The 24,486-nt window shown below is 40.9% G+C and overlaps 1 long non-coding RNA gene across 2 annotated transcripts; it reads left to right on the top strand.

The window, feature by feature from the left end:
* The first annotated feature begins 5,642 nt into the window (after window positions 1-5,642).
* Window positions 5,643-24,159, top strand: LOC141930921 (uncharacterized). Of its 2 annotated transcripts, none has more exons than XR_012625429.1 (3): window positions 5,643-6,005; window positions 18,477-18,642; window positions 19,158-24,159. It is a non-coding gene; the product is annotated as an uncharacterized LOC141930921 (long non-coding RNA). The 2 variants fall into 2 exon arrangements; XR_012625428.1 differs by having other exon boundaries at window positions 5,643-5,900.
* Window positions 24,160-24,486: the final 327 nt, after the last annotated feature.

The following is a 24,486-nucleotide window of genomic DNA, read 5'->3' on the forward strand; positions in this document are numbered from 1 at the left end:
CCTTCAATATGTATGCTGGACTCTTTTATCACCACGATATTTATTGCTAACTGACCCATGGAACCTATTCAGCATATAACCCTTTTCTTTTTTTTCTCTTTGACCACAATCCATTTCCCCTGTGTGTACGTGTTTCTCTCGCTCCCTGTATCTCATCCCATCCCATTAGCTCTCTGTGCTGAATAGCCTGTTCCAGGACATCAAACTTTAATTTAAACAGAAGATGATCAATAAGCTTAGCAAATTGCCTATGGCAACATCAGCAGTTTGAATCAAAGGGTTTTATAGGTAATTTAAAGGGCATCCTCATTCACCCCCACAATGTGGTATATACCTATTGCTCGCTTTGCCAGTTACAGCTCAGTTGGCTGAACAAGAGGAATAAGAGCTTTTTCTCCACACACAAGCTGGGAAATGGCACACAGCATCTATTCTAGGTTGTTTTGATAGTGTGTTTTGAAACCACAAAAGGCAGGGCACCTCAGGGGGAAAAAAAATCTAACTCACAAGACTTGTTAAAAAAAAAAACCCACATCGGAGCTTAGAATCAATATCAGCACTAAAGAAACAGAAATGTAAAAGGAAAATACATGCACTCCTCAGTCCAACCCTCTTTTGCTGGTGCTGTGGCTTGGGACCACCATATTTTCATATAGGGGAGGAGAGACTATATGTTAATCTGTTCTAGAATGTCACCATTTTGATTTTCAGACACCCTAGGTAAATCCACAATGTTTATGTCAGAGAGCTTACATAAGAAAAACTACATCTGTAACTACAGTTTTGAAGATGCTTGGTTTGTACAAAGCTCCATGTCCACTGACCTGGATGATGGTAATTTAAACTTGCAAATACATTTATATTGAACTTTCCTCAAGGACATGAAGAGTTGGTTTGAATACAATTGTGAAGAAAATGAACCAGTGAGTTGAACTGATGTCTAAATAAAGCCAACAGCTGCCCCATGCATGGGTGATGGCTCCCAGATTTCCTCCATCTTTTATATCCTGTACCAGAGCAGGTGAATATCAAACACCTACTGCATTGACTTGAGCTACCAGCTATCTGTGTTGGAAGAAGAAACCTGTTACTGTGTATGGGAGAGAGGAAAAGAAACACCATGAAACTGAGCATCAGACAGAGAGAGACGCAGGAGGTGGCTGCCAGCCAGCCTGTGGGAGAAAGCAAAAGCCTCTTGAGATGTTCTTCTGCAGGATTCATGAAATCCTGTGTTATGGAGGGGGGATTTTTGGGCAGTGGGTAGCAGCGGCAAACATCTCTGGCCCATGTTTCAGACTTGTAAACATTGTGCCCTGTTATTTAGGAGCACAGGGGGATGATAAGGCCCTTGTAAGAGGGGATATATGGTTCTAAAAGGACTTAGTTCCTAGCTGGCTCTAGGTCGGAAATTACACAACGGATGTTGAAATGTTGGCTTGTTGAAAAGTTGTCATTCGAGTAATGGATGCTTTATTTCCTGTTTTTGCTGAAAACTAGAGCAAAACATCATTAGCAAGCGAGAAAGCAACCTTGGCAGACAAACAAAAAAAGCACATTTCGGGTGCCTGAGCCAATTAAAATTTTTTATGTAGCCCACGAAAAATATTTTTCTCCAAATCATTATAACGGCGAGAATTCATCATAAGACAGCAAGACTTGCTGCGCACAGACCTGATCCTGTGCCGTGCTGTCTGTTGTCAGCTCCCGAGGATGAACTGAGGACACTCTGTGATGTCCAAGATGCTTGTAGGGATGAAAGAGAAAAGGCTTGTGACTAGAAGGGGAGGGCTTGACTCCCATTTCTTTTGGTTCTGGGTTGATCCCGAGCACAACGGAACTTTAATTTGCCTTCACGATTGAAATGTATATTAATTTTAGATTACAAATCTCTTTTTTTCAGCCTGTCCTACATTGCAGAAGCTGAGATCCTCTCCTTTTTATTCTGTAAACTCATAGTTTAAGAAACCTGCACCGTTGAACCCATACCCTGTTTGATTCTCACGGGGATGCTCAGAGATAGAGTTTCTCGTAAGGTCTGGCTTCTTTTCTTGTTATATGAGAAAATAATCCTTTAGGAAAAACCAATAGGTGGACAAATATTACTGCTATCTAAGATGATGCTCATTTGCTCCTCTCATAACAAATTACTGTGCTTTCCATTTGTCTCTGAATTCTCAGCTTTCATTCCTGGATGTATAGTCATTTTATATGGAATATTTCAATGTATTTTTATGAATTGGCCTGTTTTAACATGTTGCTTGTTTCTGAAGCAAAGTTAAACCTGGTTGTGAAAATTATCACCACTCTTTGGTAAAAGTTATACATGCCCTTAAATAGACAAAAGTGAATGGATCAATACAGAGGAGAAACAATTTTTCTACCATGTAGCCCATTGCCAAGCAATAAACATCAAGTGCGTACACATGCAAAATGAATGCTGCCTGTGTCTAGACTTGCCCAAAGTTGTATTTTTCTGTAAACGTGTTTTGCTTGCTGCCTGTTTCTCGCCGTGTTCAGTGTGTGTGTGTGTGTGTTTGTGTTATCAAGCATAGCTTGTTTTGTTTCAAGACTTTCAGAAAGAAAAATGAATTGGGTGTGACTTACCCAGGGCATGTTCTCAAAACAAAACATTGGGTGGGTGTTCAGTCTGTTTTGACTTGCCCTTGAGACAGTCTAGAGCACAAATGGGGTGAGTGGACTTAGGGATCATAGCTGCTGGAAGCAGAAATCCTGGGCTCAGGCTCAAATCCCACTGAATGAAGTGCTAAAAAGGTGCCTTGTTAGTTATAGTGCCAGTGAAATAATGGGAGAAGCTTGTATACGAGCAGTTCTTGCATTTAAATACAGGTCTTGGCATTTACTGAGCATTAGCAGCTTATGTATTAGTACTGGAGCCGTGCTCAGCTGACAGAACTGGCACTGCATCTGGTACTGAGAAGCTGAAAGCACCGTTGTTGTATCTGCAAAGGTCTGTACCTGTTCTTGGGCAAGGGGAATTGTGTCTCTCCTCATCCAGATTTAGTTATAATCAAAAAGAGAGGAACAGAAATGCAGACAAGAAATCACTCTCTCCTTCATGTAGTAATTCTCAGGCTTCTTCCATTAATAATGAATATAAATATATAAATGCACAAACCTGGGTGAAGGGAGGAATTAACCATAATCTTCCAGGACGGGCCAGTGTGAGCACTGAACGACCAGAAACAATAAAGAAAAAGTCATCATGGTGGAAGTAACTGTAGAGGACAACAGGCACAAATGGAGCTGTGGTGGTACTTCTGCAGATACACCAGTGCAGGATGGAGAGGGTCAAATAGGCGTTGGTGGCAGTCATAGCGTGACAGAGATACTCACCAAAGGCTGTGATGTGTTGGGACAATCACCAAGAGGCTCTAGGAAAACATGGAGCTAATGTCACCATTATAACTAGCCTGTGGTTCATATGGTTGTTACGACCTTTGATGCTGGGTGAGGGTCTCAGCTCAGCCCATGCTGAGAACTCCTCTTCACACCTCAGTCAGCAACATGGGGACCAGTCGGCTCCTCTGGAATAACCAAATCTGAAGTGCTGGCTGACAAAAGCAGTGACATGGACTAAGCTTAACCTGGTGTGAATCTACCTCCCAAAGAAGAAGTCTCCTTGGCATGTTCTTCCAGTTCTCATACTTGACTCAGAACCATGTTCCTACGTCCTGAAAATAATATATTTTATTGCTGCTCTGCATAGGCAAAAAAACCAACATAAAATATTAACACTTTTCTTAGTCACCACAAAAAGGTTTTGATCCAGAAAATAAACAGTATTATTTAATAACAGTGGTGAGTATAGAATCAGTAATAAAACATGATGTGCATGTTCTTACCTGATCAGACAAGATACTTTTTTCTATTACATGTATTAGCCCCAAGTGGGTCTAGCAGTTTTCTTTGATAAATGTATCTCACTGAAATAGTCTATGATGTGGCAGAGAAAGGAGCAGCCTGGTAAGACCACGATAGCCTACAAACACTTTGAATGAAACAATTGCTTGTCTAAAAGCTAACGATTTGGTCAAATCATTGCTATTGTGAGGTTGTGGGTTTCGTATTACTGTCATTGTGGCATTAATACACTGAGAAATTCAGATAGTTTATCAGCATCCATTAAGGAATGGAAGGAAATTAGGACAAAAGCCTGTTGTTTATTCAAGGTTGTGTTTTATTTATCCTCTGGCTTTTAAAGGCTCTTATTTTATGTGCCTTCTGGGCACACAGACTTCAATTTAAAAACATCACCACTAAAACAAACAACCAAACTGACAAAAGTAATCTCAGGGAGAGCAACTGAGATGTAAAAGCAACTCAGTACACACAATACCACTTGAGGCAAAAGCCTTCTGCTGAGGTTTAAAGGACAATGACCCCTAGATCAGACCAAATGGGGGAACTGTGACTCCCTGGCAAAGAGAATGTTCTTACTTTGGCTCTTCAGACTTTATATCTGTGAACTCTTAGCAGTCTAGGCTCTTGAGATGGAGGTTAAGAGGCTGTGTGGGGGATGTGATCACAACCCTTTGCATATTGCCACCAAACCAGTAAGAAAGCTCAGTTAAGCAGTGAGCACTTCTATGTATAATAGATGGGAAAAAACCAGACAGGAAAAGTAGAGACAGAAGGACAAATATTTCTATTTCTGTGGACAGATGATAAGCATAAAATGTTGTGAGCTTTCTCCCTGGCACTATCTGATTTTCCAGCCTCTTCTCTGACAGCTCAAGGCTCACATATTTTCCTTTTTGTTACCCACAGTTAAACTCACCAAACAGCAAAATACTGGAACATTCCAAAATGGTCCATTGACAGAATTTTTTGTTTTCTGTTTCATTACTTCCTTTTCTGATCCATCAGAAGGTCTGTGCTGAGGATAGACTCAGTTGAGTAGAAACAGCTATTCAAATTCTCCTCCAGGAGACTCTCCTGAATTTGTTTTCACAAATTTCATAGCTCCTCCTTCACCACCACCCCATGTCCCCACACCCACCCGACCAGGGCGGGACCTAGAAGTCCCCACCTGTGTTCCAGCAAGATAGGGAACATTTTCTGACCCTGTCCTATGCTGGCCATCTCTCTAGAACAGCTGGTGTCTGGGGACCAGCTTACCTGTGAGGGACAGCAGTAGAGTCCTGCGTGCAGTGCTGAGAATTTGGGGACTCCTGCGAGCAGCATTTTGCAGGCCTGAGAGGTTCAGGCAGTGTTTCAGTCCTGGGAAACAACTCTAGCAGGACAAGCAACAATTTGAAACTCACCCACTGATGCTAATCATGGTAGAGAAAAATTGCAAAGCATCTAAGAATCTCTTTGGAAATCTCAAATGTCACTTTCAGCAGACGTTGAGGCCCTCAGTGAGTTTGAAATTGTTACCTGCTGTCTTCTTCTTTCAAATAGATACTTCTAGCAGGCTAGCATTGCGGGAGGTTCTCTTCATTGCTTTGTCTATTTCAGTTAAAATCCTGACAACGGGCCCTGAGGATTGACTGTTTTTTACCCTTCTGTAGAAGTTTATCTATTCCAGACAGTTAAGAGGTTGAGGCTTCAGTGCAGTGTTATAAAGACCTCCCTTTGTGACCAACCCCTGTGTCACTCTGAGATTGTAATGAGGATGAGCGACTGTCCCTTTTCAGCTGTGTCAGGATGGGAACACATCCTGCAACGGCCATCAAACCAATCTTCAGCAGATGCAGCAGTTTTCCTGGATTCCTGGTATCTCTGATTCTCACTGCTGGACTAGTGAAGACACAGTGAGGAATTTGGACAGATGAACAGCAGACCTCATCTCTGCACACCCCTACAAATCCCAAAACACACAGCTAGCAGAAGCGAAGCAAAACAGCACTTCAGTAGAATCTAGCTTGAAAGACCAGGTGAGTTTTCCAGTCAGATTCTGTATTATTAACCAAATAAGGCGTTTCTGTTTCCTTTTGCAGAACATGCTGAGAGCAGGCTGGTTCTTGCTACATAATCCAAGTGTAAGTACTCTGCACAGTTCTCGTAGTGTGTGCTTAGGGGTAGGTGGGTGTGTTTACCTATCCTGGTCAGTCTCACAGTCTAATGATATTGATGTACCTCATGATGGAGAGTAGATGAAATTAAGCTATCTTACCACTTGGACAGTGTTAAGAGTCCATTATGTCAACTAGTTTTATAAAAGAATCAACTTTACACTCACCATTGCTTCTGTGCCACATTCACACACGTTGGGGCATACCTATCTTTTAGAAAGAACTTCCAAGGGAGGTAACCTGAAAGGGGATAAAGCGTAGGAACTGCATCTCCCAAGGATCTTCATCATCTTGCTACGCTAGGGCAGTTCTTCCCCTTGATTACTGCTGCCCGATGAGGGCGGCTTTCCTAGGGCAAACTGGTGGAGAATTCAAGGACGGGATGGCACCAGTTTGCAAAATAACCCTTTGGGTGAAAGGGCCCTGCACTGCATTCTTGCACACACCAAGGTTTTTTTATGTCCTGTTGAGAAAATACAGCAATGTTTGGAGAAGCCAAGCAGGGAGGCAAAGAGGAACCAGGGCTCTTTTAAAATACTTTGGCCACAAACAAAAGTCCTAAAATGTTTTTTTCTGTGCTCTGTCCCCTCAGCGCAGAGGGACCAGCAGCCAATTGTATTATAGCGCTCCTGATTACTTATGATTCCCTTCCTGTGAGGACAGGCCCTGATGTGTTGTTTTTTGATAACACTGGCTCCTTTAGAGCAATAATGCTGGTACAGTTTCCTGCCTAATCGGAGAGCAATTACTGTACCTTAAAAAGGAAAACATTTAGAAGAACCCAGTTTTAGCTCAGAAGTGATAACAGGAACATTTTCTTGCTAAGCTGTGGTTACACTTGAGCTCATTCAAGCATCTCCCATGGCAACATGTGACAAAAATCAAAGAGAGAGGAGAGGCTGAGGGTTGTTCTTATCTACCATGTTCCTATATGATCAGGATCCGCTGCTGCCTGCATGGTTTGGGAGCTGGGATTTCATTGGTGCCCATCAGTTGTAAGAGAACATGGAATCTTTTCCCTCTAGGTCCCTAATCTGAATATGCTCTAGTCTAGAAGTGAACAGCGTTTGCTATTACTGATTTCTGATCTGTATTAACTGAGCTAGTGGCCTTGGTCAGCTCTTCTCTGATGGCAGGTGACCATGTCCAGAAGCAGAAGGCTGTACGTCAGTGGTTTGCAGAGGTGGTGTTGTCTTTGCTTAGGTGGTAAACCCATTGCTATTTTCAAATTAAGTCACCTCTATGGGAACAAAAATCAAAGATTAAAGGGTTGAAAGGTTATTCCAGCAGAGTGGTGTAGCCAAAGACAGTATTATCCTGTAGTTTTGAAAGGGAACTGGCAGAGTATTTATGGAAAAAAAAGTCTCTGCTTGTACTCCTGGCATATTTCTGGTGTTTCAGTGCTTTCTTTAGGACTCATGCACTCAGGCATTTCCACCTAAGGCTGAGGCGTGTGCTTTTGACCTCCTCGCTGGAGAAGTCTCTGGCTACAAAGGGTGTGTGTCTATGGTGAGAGAAGCGCTATCTCACTGAAGTCGAGCAGGGAAAGGAAATGACTCAATCATCAAAAGGCCCCCCTTCCTCAGGGAACTGTCCTTAATCAGTATTATCCCGTTACAATAATAGTATTTCAGAAGGACTGTGAACCAGAGCACTTGCGTAGCCATGTAAACTGCTTCCTGTATTTGCCAAACAAAACAGCATTCAGCAATTAATAGAATTTAGCTATTAGTCCTCCTATGATAAAACAACAACCATGGCTGTTCATCCTGCAATCCGTCTTGGTGCAATCCTTCTCCCAGGAAGAGTCCTTTTCTTTTGCATCTGCATTACCTGCTGCTCCAGGAAAGAATAAACAAGAATAAACAGGATAGCTTGCATTTTGCTTGGCTTAAAGTGTCATAGCTATGAAAATTGTCCTCATTACCCTTGCAAATGCTATTGCAAAGCTTCCTCCTGGGATACCCTGATTAGTCATTGCTTTAGTATTAAGCTGGGATACTTTGTGTTGCTTGCCAGGGATCCTGTACAATCTCTACCTTTTGGTGCTTGATAATAGGCAGCTCCAGAAGTTGGCAGTGGAAGCTGCAGAATAAAGTGGTGGGTCCTTCAGAGCTCGGGGACCAGGAGTATTACAGAGACTCAGCTTGCCATAATTAACTCTGATTAGACACAGCCACAGATGGGCAGCATCTCAGCAACAAATGGACCATTTGTTTTTCTTTGATTTGATAGGAGAGAAGCTCATAACGTGACAAGAAAATGCCACTTGTAACTTGCTCTCCCCTCACCATTGCCCTTTTAGCACCATCCATCAGTCGTCTCCGTGGCTGAGCATGGAAGGTTTGCAGGTTGATTTCTGTATGTGTCTGGCAGGGAAAGCATACCAGGGACAAAACAGAAATTTCTGTTGCTGTGATCAAGACTCGTGCTGCTGCATTTGTAATTGTAGTAGCAGCTCAGGTCTGATGCAGGAACCGAGACTCCAGGGTAGCCGTAAGGTTTAACCATCCAGTGAGCAGACAGACTCTGATTTGGAAAGCTTTTATAGCAGCATCAGGAAGAATGCAACAGGTGAATACAGCAAACAAGGCTGGGTAAATGCTAAATAATAGTGGATAGCTAGATCAGAGTAACAAGCATATGAAACACATACCGGATGAAAACCATTCTTGCATAAGTTAATTTTGACATGGAAGTTTTCAAATATGCAAAGGAATCTCAAATGACATGTGAAAAACCTACCCAGTGAAACTTGAAAGCTTCTTCTTCTCTGCAGATGCCAAAAAAAATTTGAATATATGTCAAAAAACTTATTCAGGGTGCCCAGTTACCCAGGCTGACTTCACCAGTGTGGGTTTTACTCCTGAGAATAAATTAGCTGATAACCAAACAGACTTAGTATGGGCATTTCAATATGCTTTGTAAACATTTGCTTTGAAGCCTTTCTGTGCGGGCTGCATAGGCGTACAGAAGACTGACTGCCAGGACAGAGCTTTGGCTGGGAGCTTTCAGAACAAAAACAAAGAGTCGACCTTTGGGTTTGGGTTGGTTCTAGGGGGTTTTTTTTGCCAGACATAAGAATTAGATGTTGCAAATGCACAAGGATTAGAATAGGAATAGAACAGAGGAAGAGAGCACAGGCCTTTGCTTTTCTTGGAAACAGGGACTACAAACTTCAGCTTCTGCCTCAGCTCGTTTCTGGTTACTGCCTCGATAGGAATGATAAAAATGCAAAATCAGTACAGTGGATCTTCTCATCACAAGAGATTAAACTAATGGCCTAAATTTATGGCTGCTGTGATTTCACTGAATTTACACTACAGAGTCTAACCATATGTTTGGGCTTTTTTATACACGATAAAGTTGAATGATGTTGATGCTACTGTGACAGATGTGATGTCTCGTTTCAACTCCAAAATGCATCAAAACTTTCCACTGTGTAATAATCCAGAAGGGATAAGTGTGGTAATAGTGAAGTTGCATATTTGATGCTCAAGTCTGTATATTCGATTGGCAAGAATATCATAATGGAGTTTGTCAGAAAAAGACTTTCCTTTAAGTACTTTGTACACAAGATGTGAGCTGAGCAAAAATAACATGTCTGAGCTCAAACAGCAGAGTTCAAAAAGAGAGAATGATGGTACCAATGCAACGCATGTGAGACATGGCTAATAACAAGGAGTGACAAAAATAAGTCATTTTCTTAGTACACTGACTACTAGCAAGGGTGCAGAGCTCCTGCTGATCTACCACGCTTTAACTGAACTTCTAGGCGTAACTTGACAATAGCAGAGGTTAAAATTCTTCTCTGTATTGGATAAGGTCTTATCTTTATGTTGCCTGGGAAAACAACAATGGATTTTGGGGGGCATTTGGGACTCTGTTCAAACACTACTGAAATCAAAGGGTTCTTTCCACTGGTTTTGGATTAGAAAATAAACTGATGGAGTGAGGAAGGATTGTCTCTGAAGGACTCAGGAGATGTTAATTCAGCTCTTGGCTGTGCCAGAGGTTCCCAGGGTGATCTTGGGAAGACTGCTTTGTCTGCCTCTGGAAGTTTTCCATTTGCGTAGTAAAACGATACTGCTTCCGTTCTACCACCTTTTGCCTGGCTTGTCCTTGGACACTGTTTGTGTAGGATCCATCCCAGACTCATGTTCGTACAGCATCTATCACACTGGGATCCCAGCTGATGTAAAATTACAAAGAAGGACATTGGAATGAATGGAATAAGTGATTTGGTGGGAAGAACATTAATTATGAAATATTATTTTCAAGATTAGCACTTCAACTAGTGCACCAGTACTCTTCATTTTAAATCCCTGAGTCAGATCGGGGTCACTTTCTGTGCTGGAGTTAAAAAACAAGAGACATATTGACAAGAAAACATCTCTAATGAATTCTTTCTTAACGTTTCACCAAGTTAGAAATACTCACTTAGAGGATTAACAAATTTGAACTTCTGGTTTGACTGTGATCACAGAAATACTTTTTTATAATCCTTTATAAACTATTATCCATGTCTTATGTTACAATCTTGGAGGTGAAAAGGAAGGCTGGCATTTCATATTGTGGTGTGAACCTGAAACATGCAGCGCATCTTTCAGTTTCTGAAGACACAGGACTAGATTCTTCTCCTGAATCTGCCGCTATAAATATGAATGACACTTCTAAAACTAAAAAAAAGTTATGGCTGCAACTCAAAGAAAAAACAGGGTCAAGGTTTAGTCAGAGAAAATTCATTATATACCCAATAAAGCAACAAAGAAACAAGAGTATCAAGAATATCAGCAGGGCTTTCTAGAATTTATTTTCTTATTTATATAAAATTGTGCAAACAAAACACCACAGAACATCCTAGATATGTTGCATTCTTTGACCGTACTCCAATCATGTAGCTGAAAGCCATTCAAAAAAGTAGGTATATCTAAAATCACAAATCCATCAGCTATCCCACATCAGCTCTCCCTGGCCTGGATTGTAGTCAGCATCTTTTGGAACCAGCTCAGGCTTTTGGGAAGGTGAAAGGCAGGGACTGATTTTCAGCCTAACTAAACTCAGATATTCCATATACTGTCCCTGTCTCAAAACTGGCACAACCACGGTAAAGCTCCACTGAGCTACTTCATACCAGCACTGGAGTGTTGGTAAGCAGCAGAAGACCCCACCACAAAACAAGCCCTTCTGTTTTAGAATAAAAAGGCAGCAGTTTGTGACTTCTCCTTTCCACCAAGGTATCCCAAGGATGACTGTCTGGCACCTCCCTCCATCCTGTGCAGTTGATAGAAACAATCTCATTCTCCATCTTGTCAGTAGTATTATATTTGGCATCTCCAGGGCTTGATTCAATAGCAGGATCCAGAAAGGATTCACATTTGCAATTGCTGTCACATATTATCCAAAGAATCAAAATCATTAACCTCCTTCAAACAGCTTTCTGTGAGATGAGTCAGTAATTAACAATAGCAGTACCAGTGAGCCTGGGAGGTTGTTTCTAACAAGCAGGCACATTTTAAATGAACAGTGACATTTTTGGGGAGCTATTTGAAGAGATTCTCCTTCTTCATTAGAATATCAGAAATAACATTCTTCTTTCTGCATCTCTCACCATTCCCCTCTACTTAGTTTCAGCCTAATTGGGATAGAAGCTCTTTTTCCTCTCTAAATTTGCTAGCTATTCATCCCATAGATACACTGTTGTTCATAATAAATCATGAGCAATAGGGATCCAAATGTGCTTAATGTCTATAATCACCCAAGGCAGATTTGCAAATGAAACCTTTGTTTATTATGGCAACTGATCAGGAAAATCGTCTTTCAAGATAATAACATTAACTCAAAAAGAGTGGAGGCACAATAAATCAAAATCTTTGGCAATACAAAGGGAAAAAAAGTTAAGTTGGCATGTTTGGATAAAAGATACAAGCCCAGGTGGGTAACTATTGCACCTGACATGATACAAAGCCAGTCTTTCCTGGGAGTAAAATGATGTTTGGCAAGATAGCAACAGAGTAAAAAGCTAACATTTTTCTATCTTTAATAGCAAAGAATACAAAGGGTCAGATCTATCATGCCTTTGTTAAACCAAGTCCATAGAGACTTTTCTTGACACAACCAGATCTATCAAAAGAGGAAGAAAACACAGTTAGCAGCCAGTAGTAACAGATTCTTGTCAGGTTCCCCAAAATTACTTTGAAAATATCTTTTCTTCAATGCTAGACTTGTCCCTGGCTAATAAACATCTGCTCAATTGTAGAAATACTTGAAAGATTACTTGGTGATAAAACTCAGAATAAAATAAAAGGTTTTCTAGTGCAGACTGGTAATGTGTATACACATCTAGTAAAATAGATCCCCTTCTGATGGTCTTACAAGACAGCAGGAAAGAGACTCAGGTGAAAATTGTCTATGCTTAAGTTACGCAGCCAATGTTAATTTGGGAAAGCTCCTTTTGAGACTACAATAATGTCTGTTCTAAGCAAAAACAGGGGAGCTTTCTCTACCTGAGGAAACATTTACATCATCTGGACCATGTTTCAACTCCTCCCTTGTTCCCTGAGTTTCTTTATATATCATCCCAGCAGTCTACAGAGGCTTCAGCTGTCAGGTGTACGCCTATTATACCAGCCATGCCATAAAAAACAGTCGCTGGCCTGAAACATTTGCAGATGAAAGCCTAGTCCTACAAAGATTCTCATAACGTGCAAATATTTGGGCAGAACTCAATAGGGCTGCATAAAATCTCTTGGTTAATTATGTGCCTAAGTGGTTGCAGACCAGGAGCGTACGTGATATCAATACCAATAAGCAGAATATCAGTTCTCTCTAACCAAAACTGTTATTTAAAAGAGCTATCAGGGTGGAATGTCTAAGAAAGGTAAAATATATACAATTGAAATAAAATCACCTACTCAACAGAAGTGCATTGACAACTACATGGAGTAAGAAATATTCAGAAAGAAGGGTTACAAACCTGTGACCCAGTCTGCTAGCGAGGAGAAAAAATGTTATGGTAAGAGAAAGGGTTTATGGTGACGTTCTGGATTAGCACAGAGGGACTAAAAGCCATGTCGCTGGGAATATGGGGTGGCCTGCCTGCCTTTCGGCCACCCAGAGTGGATCCCCTTGAAGGCTGTGGGTACCTGGGAGGGCATGAGCTCCCAGAAGACAGTTGGTTGTTGTTCCCACCAGATGCCAACTGTGGGAAGCTGAGAAGAAACCAGCTCTATGTATGCTATTCCCTTGAGGTCTTTCCTTAGAGGGTAAAAGCTTTTGAAGAGAGATGGTGGGAGGATTAAAAGATATTTCTGGCACATCCCTGACTGATGAAGGAAACTGCTAGAAGGCAACCTGGTCTCCTGAAAATGTAGTGACAGCAATCACCAGAAATATGCAGTACTACGGGCCCAAACCTACCATCCCCACCTGAGGCCATCCTTTCCCAAAATTCTGCATGCACAAGGCTGTAGGTCTGAGCTTCCCAAATATTCTGCAGAATTGTCCCCTGAGTGGACACTCCGTGTGTCGCTGAAGAGCAGCTGAAGGAGCCGATAAAGTTACTTAACAACAGAACTGGAAACACAAGGTATAAACACAGCTAGTGAAGCTCAGGCACATGTTGTTGAGTGCTTTCTCTGCAGCGCAATGATAATGAGGAGACAGCTATCCCTCCTCCCATATGTCCTGGCATCTCAGAAAGAGCGAGCGAAGAAGGAGGAAAGGGAAAGGCTGTGTGGTCAGCGGGCGGGGTGAGACCACCACCTCTCACGCATCCTTATCGGCCTCCACAGAGACACAAACACTCTGTTCACAAGGGTGTGTAAAATAGTCTTCAAAGCGATAGCAACGGAACTAACTGAGAAATGGCCTGTAAAAAGAATTAAAAACAAAAACTCGGGGTTTTTTTTCTGCTCTCTTTTTTCTCTAAACCTATCCCGAAGGCAGAATTGGCAGCCCATGGCCCTGCATAATGAAACATCCATGTTAAGGGGCTCTTTCTCCTATTTTTGGGAAAGGACACCCCTGTACACCCTTCCATCAAATGTCACAGTGTGTGTCACATACATATTTCACACTGACAGCGAAAAAGGGAAGTGTACAAAATGTACTAAGCTCTGAGAAACCCAAATACTTACTCTGCAAGTTGCTGACCACCTTCATCTCTGTTGCTGTGGGAGCTGCAGGGGCTCAGCAGCTTTGCTGAAGGCACACACAGAAATAATAAATTAGGGGTTCACAGGAGGGAAGGGGTTCTCAGAGCTCTGAAAGGGAAAATATTATGGGCAGGGGAAGAGAGGGAGAGAGAGGAAGGGGAAATAAAAATAAAAGGAGGTGAAATGAGCTAATAGAGAGAATAGAGAGAATAGTTAAGGAATGAGATGCTATATATGATTAAAGTCGAAAATGTAGCTGGAACACAATGAAAAGAAACCACGTGGTTTACTGTCACAGAAGTAATGGAGTGCATCTGTTTTTATAATCAACCATGTTTATAGGAACAATACACAGAAGGACTTTAAAACTCAAATCATAAATACTTAGTGCTGATTTTTTTTCCCAGAACAGAGATGTGAATAATAATGAACAGGAGAAGTCACAGTAAAGTCAAAGTCATGGTCCAGTCTGCCCTCTCCATAGTACAAAAGTAAGGAGACATTTCATGACATTGAAAGAAAATACTTATTTTTAATGGCCATTTTTTACCTAATGAAGAGTTAATCTATGTAACTTGTTGCCATGGTATATACAAAGATTTCAGACTGGATCTGACAATACTTGTACAAATAATTAAAGCGTTCTCATACACACCAGGCAAAAAAAAAAAGTCCTGTTTTTTTTAACTGACTACTAACGGGCAGACACTGAAAGGAAAGTGTCCTGGTGGTGGGTTTTTTCATTTCATAATTGCACCCTAAATTGTTAAGTACCCTTTCCACCCAGATTGTCATTATTCATGGACTTCAGGGAGCAGGGCCATGGGGATGAAATCTGAAAGGCTAGCATAGTTTGATCCTTCCACTTTAAAAAGAAGTGACTAATAGACATCACTTCGAGAATTAAGCCATACTTTCTTGCACAGTGGTCTCATTATATCTCACATTTAAAAGAAGATCAGTACTTGCTGGAGACTCCCAAGAAACACCTGTTAATGGCAATGACTTAATTACTGTGAGTTGGTAGAAATCAGTTGTATATCAAGCATGAAGGATCAAGCACAGCAGTGGTGTGGTGAACATCTTCGTATACGAATGACTGAATGACACTTTTCAAGAACAGACTTGCTAACTTGTGAGGCAGTGCTGAATCAGTATTTAACCAGGATAATAAGAACAACCAGAGCAGTTGTTCAGTTAAAAATGAGAAAGGTTGTGGAGCATGTACAAAAATACAAAGTTGTGGGAGTGAGAGAGACTACCAGGTGACTAGCTGAAGGCAATAGTTGTCCCAATCCTGGCAAAAGGAGATCCTGCTAATCAAAATAATTATAGAGGTGGAAGCTTACTGTCAGTACTGAGAAGAATTCTGATGAAACTAATATTCAACAGATCAAAGCTGGTTTTAGAGGGAGTAGTGAGAGAAAAACAGTGTGACTTCAGATCAGGATGAAGTTGCATTAATCAGATATGCAGAATTTTACAGTTGAAGGGAAAAAAAGGAAAAATGGAGTTTAAAAGTGCTCGTTATTTTCCTTGATGCTATGAAGGCATTTTCTCTGGAAGCAGCCATTATAGAACACAGCAAAAATGATACAATATTCAGATAAGCACATTGGTAGTACAAATGCTGGGAACTCCTGTGGTGCTGTAGGGACTGGCAGAAAATTAAGCAACTGGTTCAAACCAAGTCTGGTATGAAACAAGGACTATGAATTCACCAACGCTTTCATCACCTACTTCAAATGGACATTAGGATAGTAAATGAGTTGAAGCATGTGACAATGGAAGATCTAAATTTCACATTATGCAAATGACATTGCATAATTGTCAGATAAATGAGCTAAAGTACTGAAAAAGGGCACTAACAGTCTATAGGCCAGAAGTGACTGCATTAAATAAGAGAGATCTGACCGCTGCTGATGCAGGAGTTCCTCCAAAAGCAGCAGGCATTACACAGTGTAAGAATGACACAGAAATTAGGAGCAGGCAAGGATGCCAAATCAAGGTTTGGGATCAGCTATGGTGGAAAAACATAATGATGAGGAGGCATCCTGGAGAAGAGACCCAGATGAGACGACGCCAAAGATATTTATGTACACACATGGCTAAGGGCTAAACTGATCGCCAGCCCCGTGGTGGGCCCTTTCTGACAGAAATGGGACTGAAATGGATTTGTCAAAGGCATAAGCTCTCAACAAGGGTGTTACACGGCTCCTGAATGAGTCAGGAAAGAAGACATATTAAAGTCTCTTCCTTGGCCAAATTCCAACTCAATTAATTACAATCTGCCTTTTAAAATTCCCCCTGAAGTTTCAGCTAGATAATATGTTCTTCCATGCATGTCCTGTGAGGCTGAGAAGTGTCGCAGCCCACCGCTGAGCTACCGTTTGCAGATAGCACGATTTCTGCATGCAATGCTTATGTTAGGTCAAGTTTGTGAAGGCCTTGGGACCCTTGAAAATGAGAAGTGCTTGGTAGAACGAAGATGATGAAACCATAGAAAAACAGCAGCAGTCACTTTGCTATAAATCTTCCTGATGTGCAATTTTTCGGTAAATGTGCTCATAAAACCTCACTTCTGCCTTCTAGTGGATAACAGATAGGAGAGCATTGCAACAGAAGAAGAAGAGAGAGCTACTGAAAGGAAAATTAGCTTTGGATTCCTCAACTTCTTTATCAACGAGCCCTGAAGATGAGACTCAAGCAAAAATCTTGTCATTTTTACTCATAACAATGACTGTTGCATTCACTTCTCACCCTGACTTCCACTGATTGTAACAGTACAAACCCCAGTTCCTCTCTTTTAGTATGAACCCAACCCTACGTGGAAGGCCAAGGATATACCAAAGTGTTTAATACTGGGCTGATTTCAACTACAACAGGTCCTGCTGCATCCACTTCTGGTTATACTGCAAATAACTCTCCCACTAACACAAAGGACAGAAAAAATCCCTTACTTTCCTGCCAGAAGACCTTGTAAGAAGGTGGCTTTCAGATTAGCAGAAGCACCAGTGCATAGGAAGTGCAGATTCCCACACAATTTTTCTTTATATAAGCAATTGTTGCTCAGTTTGGTTTCCGATCAAGCTCGGTATCTACAACTGACACTGATATTCTAGAAATCTTAAAATTAGGCTAATAGCCTGAAAAGCAATGAGTGCAAATGGAAAGACTACTCTGAGCTTGATGAACGAGTCCCCAAATATATACATTTCTGTACACTATAAATTACAAATGAACCCAATGATTCCTGGATGAGTGGTACAAGGGGAAAGCTAATTAAGACTTGCTGGAATTATTTTCAAACACAAGGCTTTCATTATTTTTTCTGATACACACACATTTTTTCATGTAGGAGAACAAAAAAGGCAATGGAACCACTTGTCCAATTAGATGCTGCTTCTGTTTCTGGGAAGGAAGAGCCCCTGGCAAGCACACAGGCTAGGATCGACTGGCTGGGGAGCAGCTCTGCTGAAAAGGACCCGAGTCACTTGGTGGACAGCGAGCTGAGCATGGGCTTACAGTGCTCCTGGCAGCAAAGACCAACAACATCCTGGGGTCTATGAATAGCAGCACAGGTTGCCCAAGAGGTTATGCAGTGTCCAACCTTGGAGGTCTGGGAGCAGGACTGGAGACCTCCTGAGGTGCCTTCCAACCTGAACTGTTCTGTGACTCTCTGATTCTGTTTTCAGGTTTCTCTAAGCCCAAAAACCATTCATAGTCACGGGGTTTTGAGATGTCCTGTTAGAACAAAGACATTTCTGATCCTTACCTATCAACTGCAAAGGCCTCAGGAGGAAATATCTCTTTTTTGCAGTCAGTGAAAGTTCTGACATTACTTTAAATGGTGCCAAAGTTTTGCCCTTCAGCTCAAATACTCACTCTGCCGCTTTGGCTTGTCTTTTGAGGGCTGTGGTGGAACCCAGCCTTGTCTTGGTGTCAGGCATTGCAGGTCTGTGTCCAAGCCTCTCCTCTTATCACATCTTAAGTCCATTAAAACTGCAGCGTCAGGCAAAGGTTAACAATCTCCTGCCTTCATCCCCTCTGTGGTAAATCACTTACAAACCTTTCTAGTGGACTGTAAAAACTGAAAGAGGTCAAGTACATAACAAGCATTTGAAAAGGGCAAGACCTTAAAAAGAGAGTCTGCCGCAGTGGTTATGGAGCACAGATTTGATGTGAAATTGTGAAATCTCTGGGGGCATTAAGAAATGGGGCAGCAGAGCTGTTTTCCAAGTCAGTCTGCTTGTCCCACCCCCTTCCCTCTCTCCTTTCATAGACTTTCCCTTTTCTGCAAGGAGACCACTTTCTCCAGAACTGGCTTCTGCCACATCCCCATTTGTTCCCCCCACACACAAAGAGAAAGGCCAGGCTGAAAAACTTCTGCTGAACTCCAGCAATTATCTAGAAGTGAAGTGGGGAATGTGGGTCATTTCAAAGATGAGGTAAGTGGAATTTCATGGAGTTTGTTTATAGAAATTTGGCTTCTGACACTGACTTTTGCATGAAGAAAGCATGTTCAGGAGATCCCTATGTCTTCCCATGAGAGTTACACCCAGCCAGCGCAATGACCAATGCCAGGATGCTGGTCTTTAGCCCTGGTGCACCATTGCTGCAGAGCACGGTGTCAAGTGCTTGAGTCAAATTTCAAGTGAGCATCACTGAGGCCTCCTCCACCCCCTCCCACTTGCAAAGAAGAAAAAGTAAGACCTCTGGCTGGCTCTCTGTAGAGGTTCCAGTAGAAATCTTCAGTCACTTTCAGCCAAACTCTAATACAATGACAGATTTTACAAATTAATAGTAAATATGAATAATAAAATGGCATTGCTTACTCATCCTCGGAATATTCAATTCGTATCTTTTCTTAATAAAACTAAAACAAAAAATACGCATTTCAGGACAAACACTTCCAAGATTATTTTTTCCTAATGATCGTCTCTGATGTGCTGTTTGCCACTAGGGATGTGTACACCCGATGGCAGTCACCTGCTGAGTGTAATTGTGAGAGAACGTCGAAAAGTCAAGGATTGCCTCCATTCCTTCATCACACTCTTCTTCACTGGCATGTGTAGGCCAGCAGAAATCAGAGCTGAGCCCAGCCCCTCTCTGAGATGTCTCCCTACTCCTCCTTCAAACCCCACTGACTCTCCCGTGCATCTCAGTGCATCCCTGCTTTGGAGTTCAAGGGATGAGTTAAAAATGGATTTTATAAAGCAGCTCTTGAACGCTCTCTAGTGGTTAAAATAGCAAATACTGTTAATGTCACTTCTCACCTTTTCAACCCAATTTTAATTAACAAATCACTCACAGTCACTCAGGTATTTCCGAGTTAAAAAGATTTTTAAATTACGGTTATAATTATTATATTTTATTATAATTTGTTCTTAAGCACTAGAGTTTTTCACTATGCAAAGTACAAAGGGTGACTCTACTATCATTCCTGTGCATCAAGTAACATTTTTCCTTTTCTTTGGCCAACTAACAATTTTCATCCTTGACTGTGTTTGCAAAGGTCAGTGGTCACTGAGAATTCATGTTATCCACAAATATTAATTCAGTCCTTCCTGCATATTTTCCCATGTATTTCAGGATTCCTTACTTTCTAGAGCAGCCATTCAAGATCCTCATAGAAGCCCTGAATGTGTGTCACAGAAAATGCTAATTTTTCATTTCACAGCAGAAAGCAAAGTTGAGAAAGAACTAGGTGACCCAGTTATGGAAATCTGGCAGCTCCAAGACCAAAGGACAGATTAAAGCAAAGAACATGCCACAGACAGTAATGACAAAACACTTGTGCTGTTTTTGAATAATTAATAGATCACAAGTCTGTGTCCAAGGGAATATTTGCATGAAACATTATTTACATACTTTTTCAAATGTTAATTGCAACCTGTCTTGCAAAAACAAACACACTGGTTCACAGACACACATTATTTGAATGTTTTAATTTTTTTTTTGTCTACTCTCTGTTTAAAGACCAGTCTTCTTGTTTGCCTGCCTTTCTCGTCACAGGTACTACCTTAATCATCAGCATCAGTTTAAACATCAGACTGCTTTTCAAGTAGTCTGAAGCAACTCGGAAAGTTGGTCCAGTAACAATCCTACACAAAAATCCTGGGTCATATAAGGTCCTTAGTAAATATTGTATCCCCAATATTTATTCCAGATCACACATTTTTCAGATTTAGATTTTGATGCAGTATTCCTTCATTGCAACCAATGCAACACATCTCCTATGGCATGAGCCAAAATAACACCAAATAATGGCACTTTTGCAAGTTCTTGAGTTCTGGACCAAACTAGCTCCTGCTACAGTACCAAGCACAGCCTTTACTGACTTCTTGGCAGCAATTTGTAGTCCCAAAATAACTGGAATTCAGCACTCCTCTTTCTCCAATCTCATCTTCCAGCTTCCTCCGGCTCGCTGTTGGACCAGGGCTTTCTCCCTTTCTAGCACTTGTCCTACTTCCTGCTGTCAACCGCAGGTCTTGACTCTTGCCTTTAGCTCTTCAGGTCTAACAAGGCCTCCTGTCCCCAAATGGAGTCTGATACAGACGTGATGATGCGAAACGAAACTTGGTGGTTGGCCTGTGAGGAGTTGATGTAAGCCTGCTTCCACGTTTGCAAGGAAAACTTTCTGTTAACCAGCAAATTGCACTCCCTGATAATTTTTCATGACATTTTCCTGCCTTCATCCTGATGACAATTTCTTGGTTATTAAGTAATTAAAACATGATGTAATTAATTTTACTTTCTAATTAGATAATTGTTCTGTCATTGCAATTCTCAGAGTGTAACATGTTATTATTGCAATATGTTCATTACTAATGTCAGTGAATCAAAATTACTTTTTTTGAAAACCTTAAATCTTGTGTTGGTACTCAGATAAACTAGATGTGCTACAGTTTCCTTACAGAAAGCTGTTCCCAAATTTCTTATTTCCTCTGCTGCAGTAGGGTCTTACCCTGTGTGTTTCTGGCTCGGATAGCTGCCTGGTGAATAGCTCTATTGCCCTTCAAACACGTTTATAACCCATTCATCACTGGGGTGCTGGGGAATAGAATTGTCCAGTGAACTTGAAGAGTTTGGACTTGTAGAGTCCTTGCACTTAATTTCATGACTGCAAAAGACATCGTGCCAAAAGTGACTGGCTATAGTCACGTAAAGGCTATCAGGGACCCCACTGACCATGTGGGGCCAGGTTGGTGACTGTGCTGACTTCCCTTGAGAAGCCATCAGATGAGGTGAGGGGACAGATCAGGGTCCAGCCAGGAGGTCCAGCTGTGATTAGCAGGGGACAGGGCTGAGCAGGAGCCTTCTACAACACATTTGAGGCTTAGTGGCTTGAAAAAAACCCCAAACCACTATCAAAGCCCAGGTAAAAATTAAGAATAAATCTGAATTTATGTAGATGATCTCTTTACCTGTTTTTACATTATTTTTATGGCTTGGGGTTTTTTTTTTTTGTTTGGTGTTTTTTGGTTGTTTGGGGCTTTTTTGAGCAGAATCTTTTGCAATTCTTTAGTGTAAGAATTGTTCATCTTCCCTGGGATGTATATGGCTTTGAGGAACATTCTTACCTATGCCCCCAAGAGTGCTGAGAAGTCAGAAAGAAAAAAGGCTACAGTGCCAGTGGGCACTCCTAAAGACAGCATGCCTTTGGAAGGCAGCTGTAACACCATCATATTTGGAAATATTTGTTTAATGCAACCATTAATTTTTCTTCAGATAGACCTTTAGCATAAGGTCTGTGATTAGTCTTAGTCTTAGCCTTAGTCTTAGACCCATAGCCCAGATGAGCCTCAAATACTGACTGTAGCGTGCAAACTATCCTTGCTCTCCTCTGGACTGGAGATACTTTATACCTACATGGATAAAAGATTTCTGCATTCTTTTTGTGCAAGTGTTCATTGTGAAATGCAATTCTATTCACTGTGAGGGAACGTCATCTATATTATTACTTTAACTTCTGAACAGATAGATAAGTAAACACTACAACAGTAGATAGACATTTAGATAGACAGAAGGAAAGGATTTAGATATGGTCAACATATTGTGAACCTTAAAACTATAGTTCCTCGGAATCTTTGAAAGGTAGGACATTTGTGCTTAAATAGGATATAAAAAAACCCATAAAACATCCTGCAATTTTCTTTTCTTTTACTTCATGGTTACATCAATAGGATTTAAAGATTGTACAGTGGAATTGTTACGTACAACCTGTATCTGTCCTTAGTTAAGTGCAGAGGTTTCAAATGCTCTTGTTTACAGCAGCTTCCAGTTCTTCTAGTTGTGCTTACTAAGCACACTTCTATTTGTCACATAAGAATATTTTGTGTAAGAGGTTTTAAGTATTTCCTGTTCCTTTCTGACTGTGCTCTACTGGAAAACAGACATTAGGTTAAGAAGTGTAAATGATATGATAAAGCCTGAGATAAGCAGGTCAGTATAAACAAGTACACAAGAGCCAGACGGCAAAGAGGCATCTTCTCATCTCAGTGCACAGCACTATTTTCTGTTTTCACGTTGGGAGAAGCTTTGCCATTTGGAAGCTCATAATAAGAGTTTTTCATCTGAAAAACAAAATTAAAGCAACAAATTGATCAAGCCACTTGCAAACTGAGCTGTATAGTAGGTCTTTTTAAATTAAGTTAGAGATGCTCTATCTTTATTCATGAAACATCCTAAGTGATTGGGAAATAAAGGAGATGAGTAACAGCCAACAGAAATTTGTCAAAACCAAACTGTGTCAAACTATTTAATTTCCTTCCACAAAGAATATCACACGGACAGAGGAGAAGCAGATGACCTCTGACTTTAATAAGGCTTCTAATACTTTCTCACACACTTCACAAGCAACCTAAGAAAACATGACCTAAATGAAACTACTGTAAAGTGGGTGTAAAGCTAGTCTACTTAAAGAATAATTGCCAGCGATTCCCTGTCAAAATGAAAGGAGGTATGAAGCAAGGTATCACTGGAATTTCTTCACGTGTCCATGCTAGTTAATATTTTCATTATGACCTAGATGGTAGAACAGAGGGTATGAAAGCTGTGAAAAAAAAGTCAAATACTTTGGAATCAAAATATGAAATGGTAAAAAAAAAGAGATGAAACTCAATGTGGACAAGTCAACTCAGGCAGCAATAGTGACATCACAAACTCATGCTGGGGGATAATGTGTTATCCAGTATTTCTGTGGAAAAAGATCTGGAGGTGATAAATAATTACAACCCGAACCCCTGTGTATCGTGGGATTTCATTACAGAAAAAGCAAACCACATCTAGGTCCATGTCTTCTGTGAAACACATTATGTAACATCATGATATCATCATTAATAAGGACTCAGCTGGAGTAATGTATTGTGTTTTAAGTGCTACATTTGAAGGTCCATACAGACCAATCGGAGATAGCATTGAGGAAAACATCAAGAATAGTCAGAGGTCTAATAAACTTCATCTGTATGGAAAGGTTGAAAGAACTGGGGTTGCTTGACCTAGCAAAGAACACTGTGAAGAAATACAACTCTGTTACCATAATGTGTTAGAAAGACAGCTTGAAAGAGAAAGAGAAAAAACTAGTACTTCTGTCCAGGATATTTAGGATGAGAAGTAGCAGCATCAACACTAGAGTAACAGAGATTCACATTACACACAAAGACAATTTTCTATCAGTAAGAATCGTGAAGCATTAAAATAACCTGTCTGGGAGGCTGACGTTAGCAGGCCATCTTGCGACTAAACTGCATCCTGAGTTCAGCCTGTCCTATATCACCATTATGGATTCCTTAAAATAACCAGTCATCCTTCACCTTCAGGTTACTTTCAAATTTATTACTTCTTTACCTTTCTTATGTATGTGATATGCAGGAAGATTTTGATATGCCGGTTGGAGAGCATGAGGTTTGATTAAAATCTTCCAGTTGACTTGGAAACTATGTGTCATGACCATGAATAAATTATTAATATCAGTAGAAAAAACATTGTTTTTCTGATGACTATGCATGACCAAATCAGCTGAAGAGGTGAAGAGCTTAGGAACAAATTTACTGGGGGCTAAGTGGCCAGGCAGTAGCTGGATCAGGCCTTTGATTGTGAAGAACTATTTGGACTCCTTCATTCATAGATTCATAACAATCAATAGAAAAAGTTGGTATTGGACTCATCACAAGCCCCAAGTTACCCATTCCATCTAGAGTAAAATAATTTGTACTTGCTAAAACGTGAGGTCTTAATCTGGAGACATCTAAAGATGGAGAAGATATCATTCCTCCTGATAGTTTGCTCCA

The sequence above is a fragment of the Strix aluco genome, chromosome 16 (assembly GCF_031877795.1).
Source record: "Strix aluco isolate bStrAlu1 chromosome 16, bStrAlu1.hap1, whole genome shotgun sequence".
In the NCBI taxonomy this organism is placed as follows: Eukaryota; Metazoa; Chordata; class Aves; order Strigiformes; family Strigidae; genus Strix; species Strix aluco.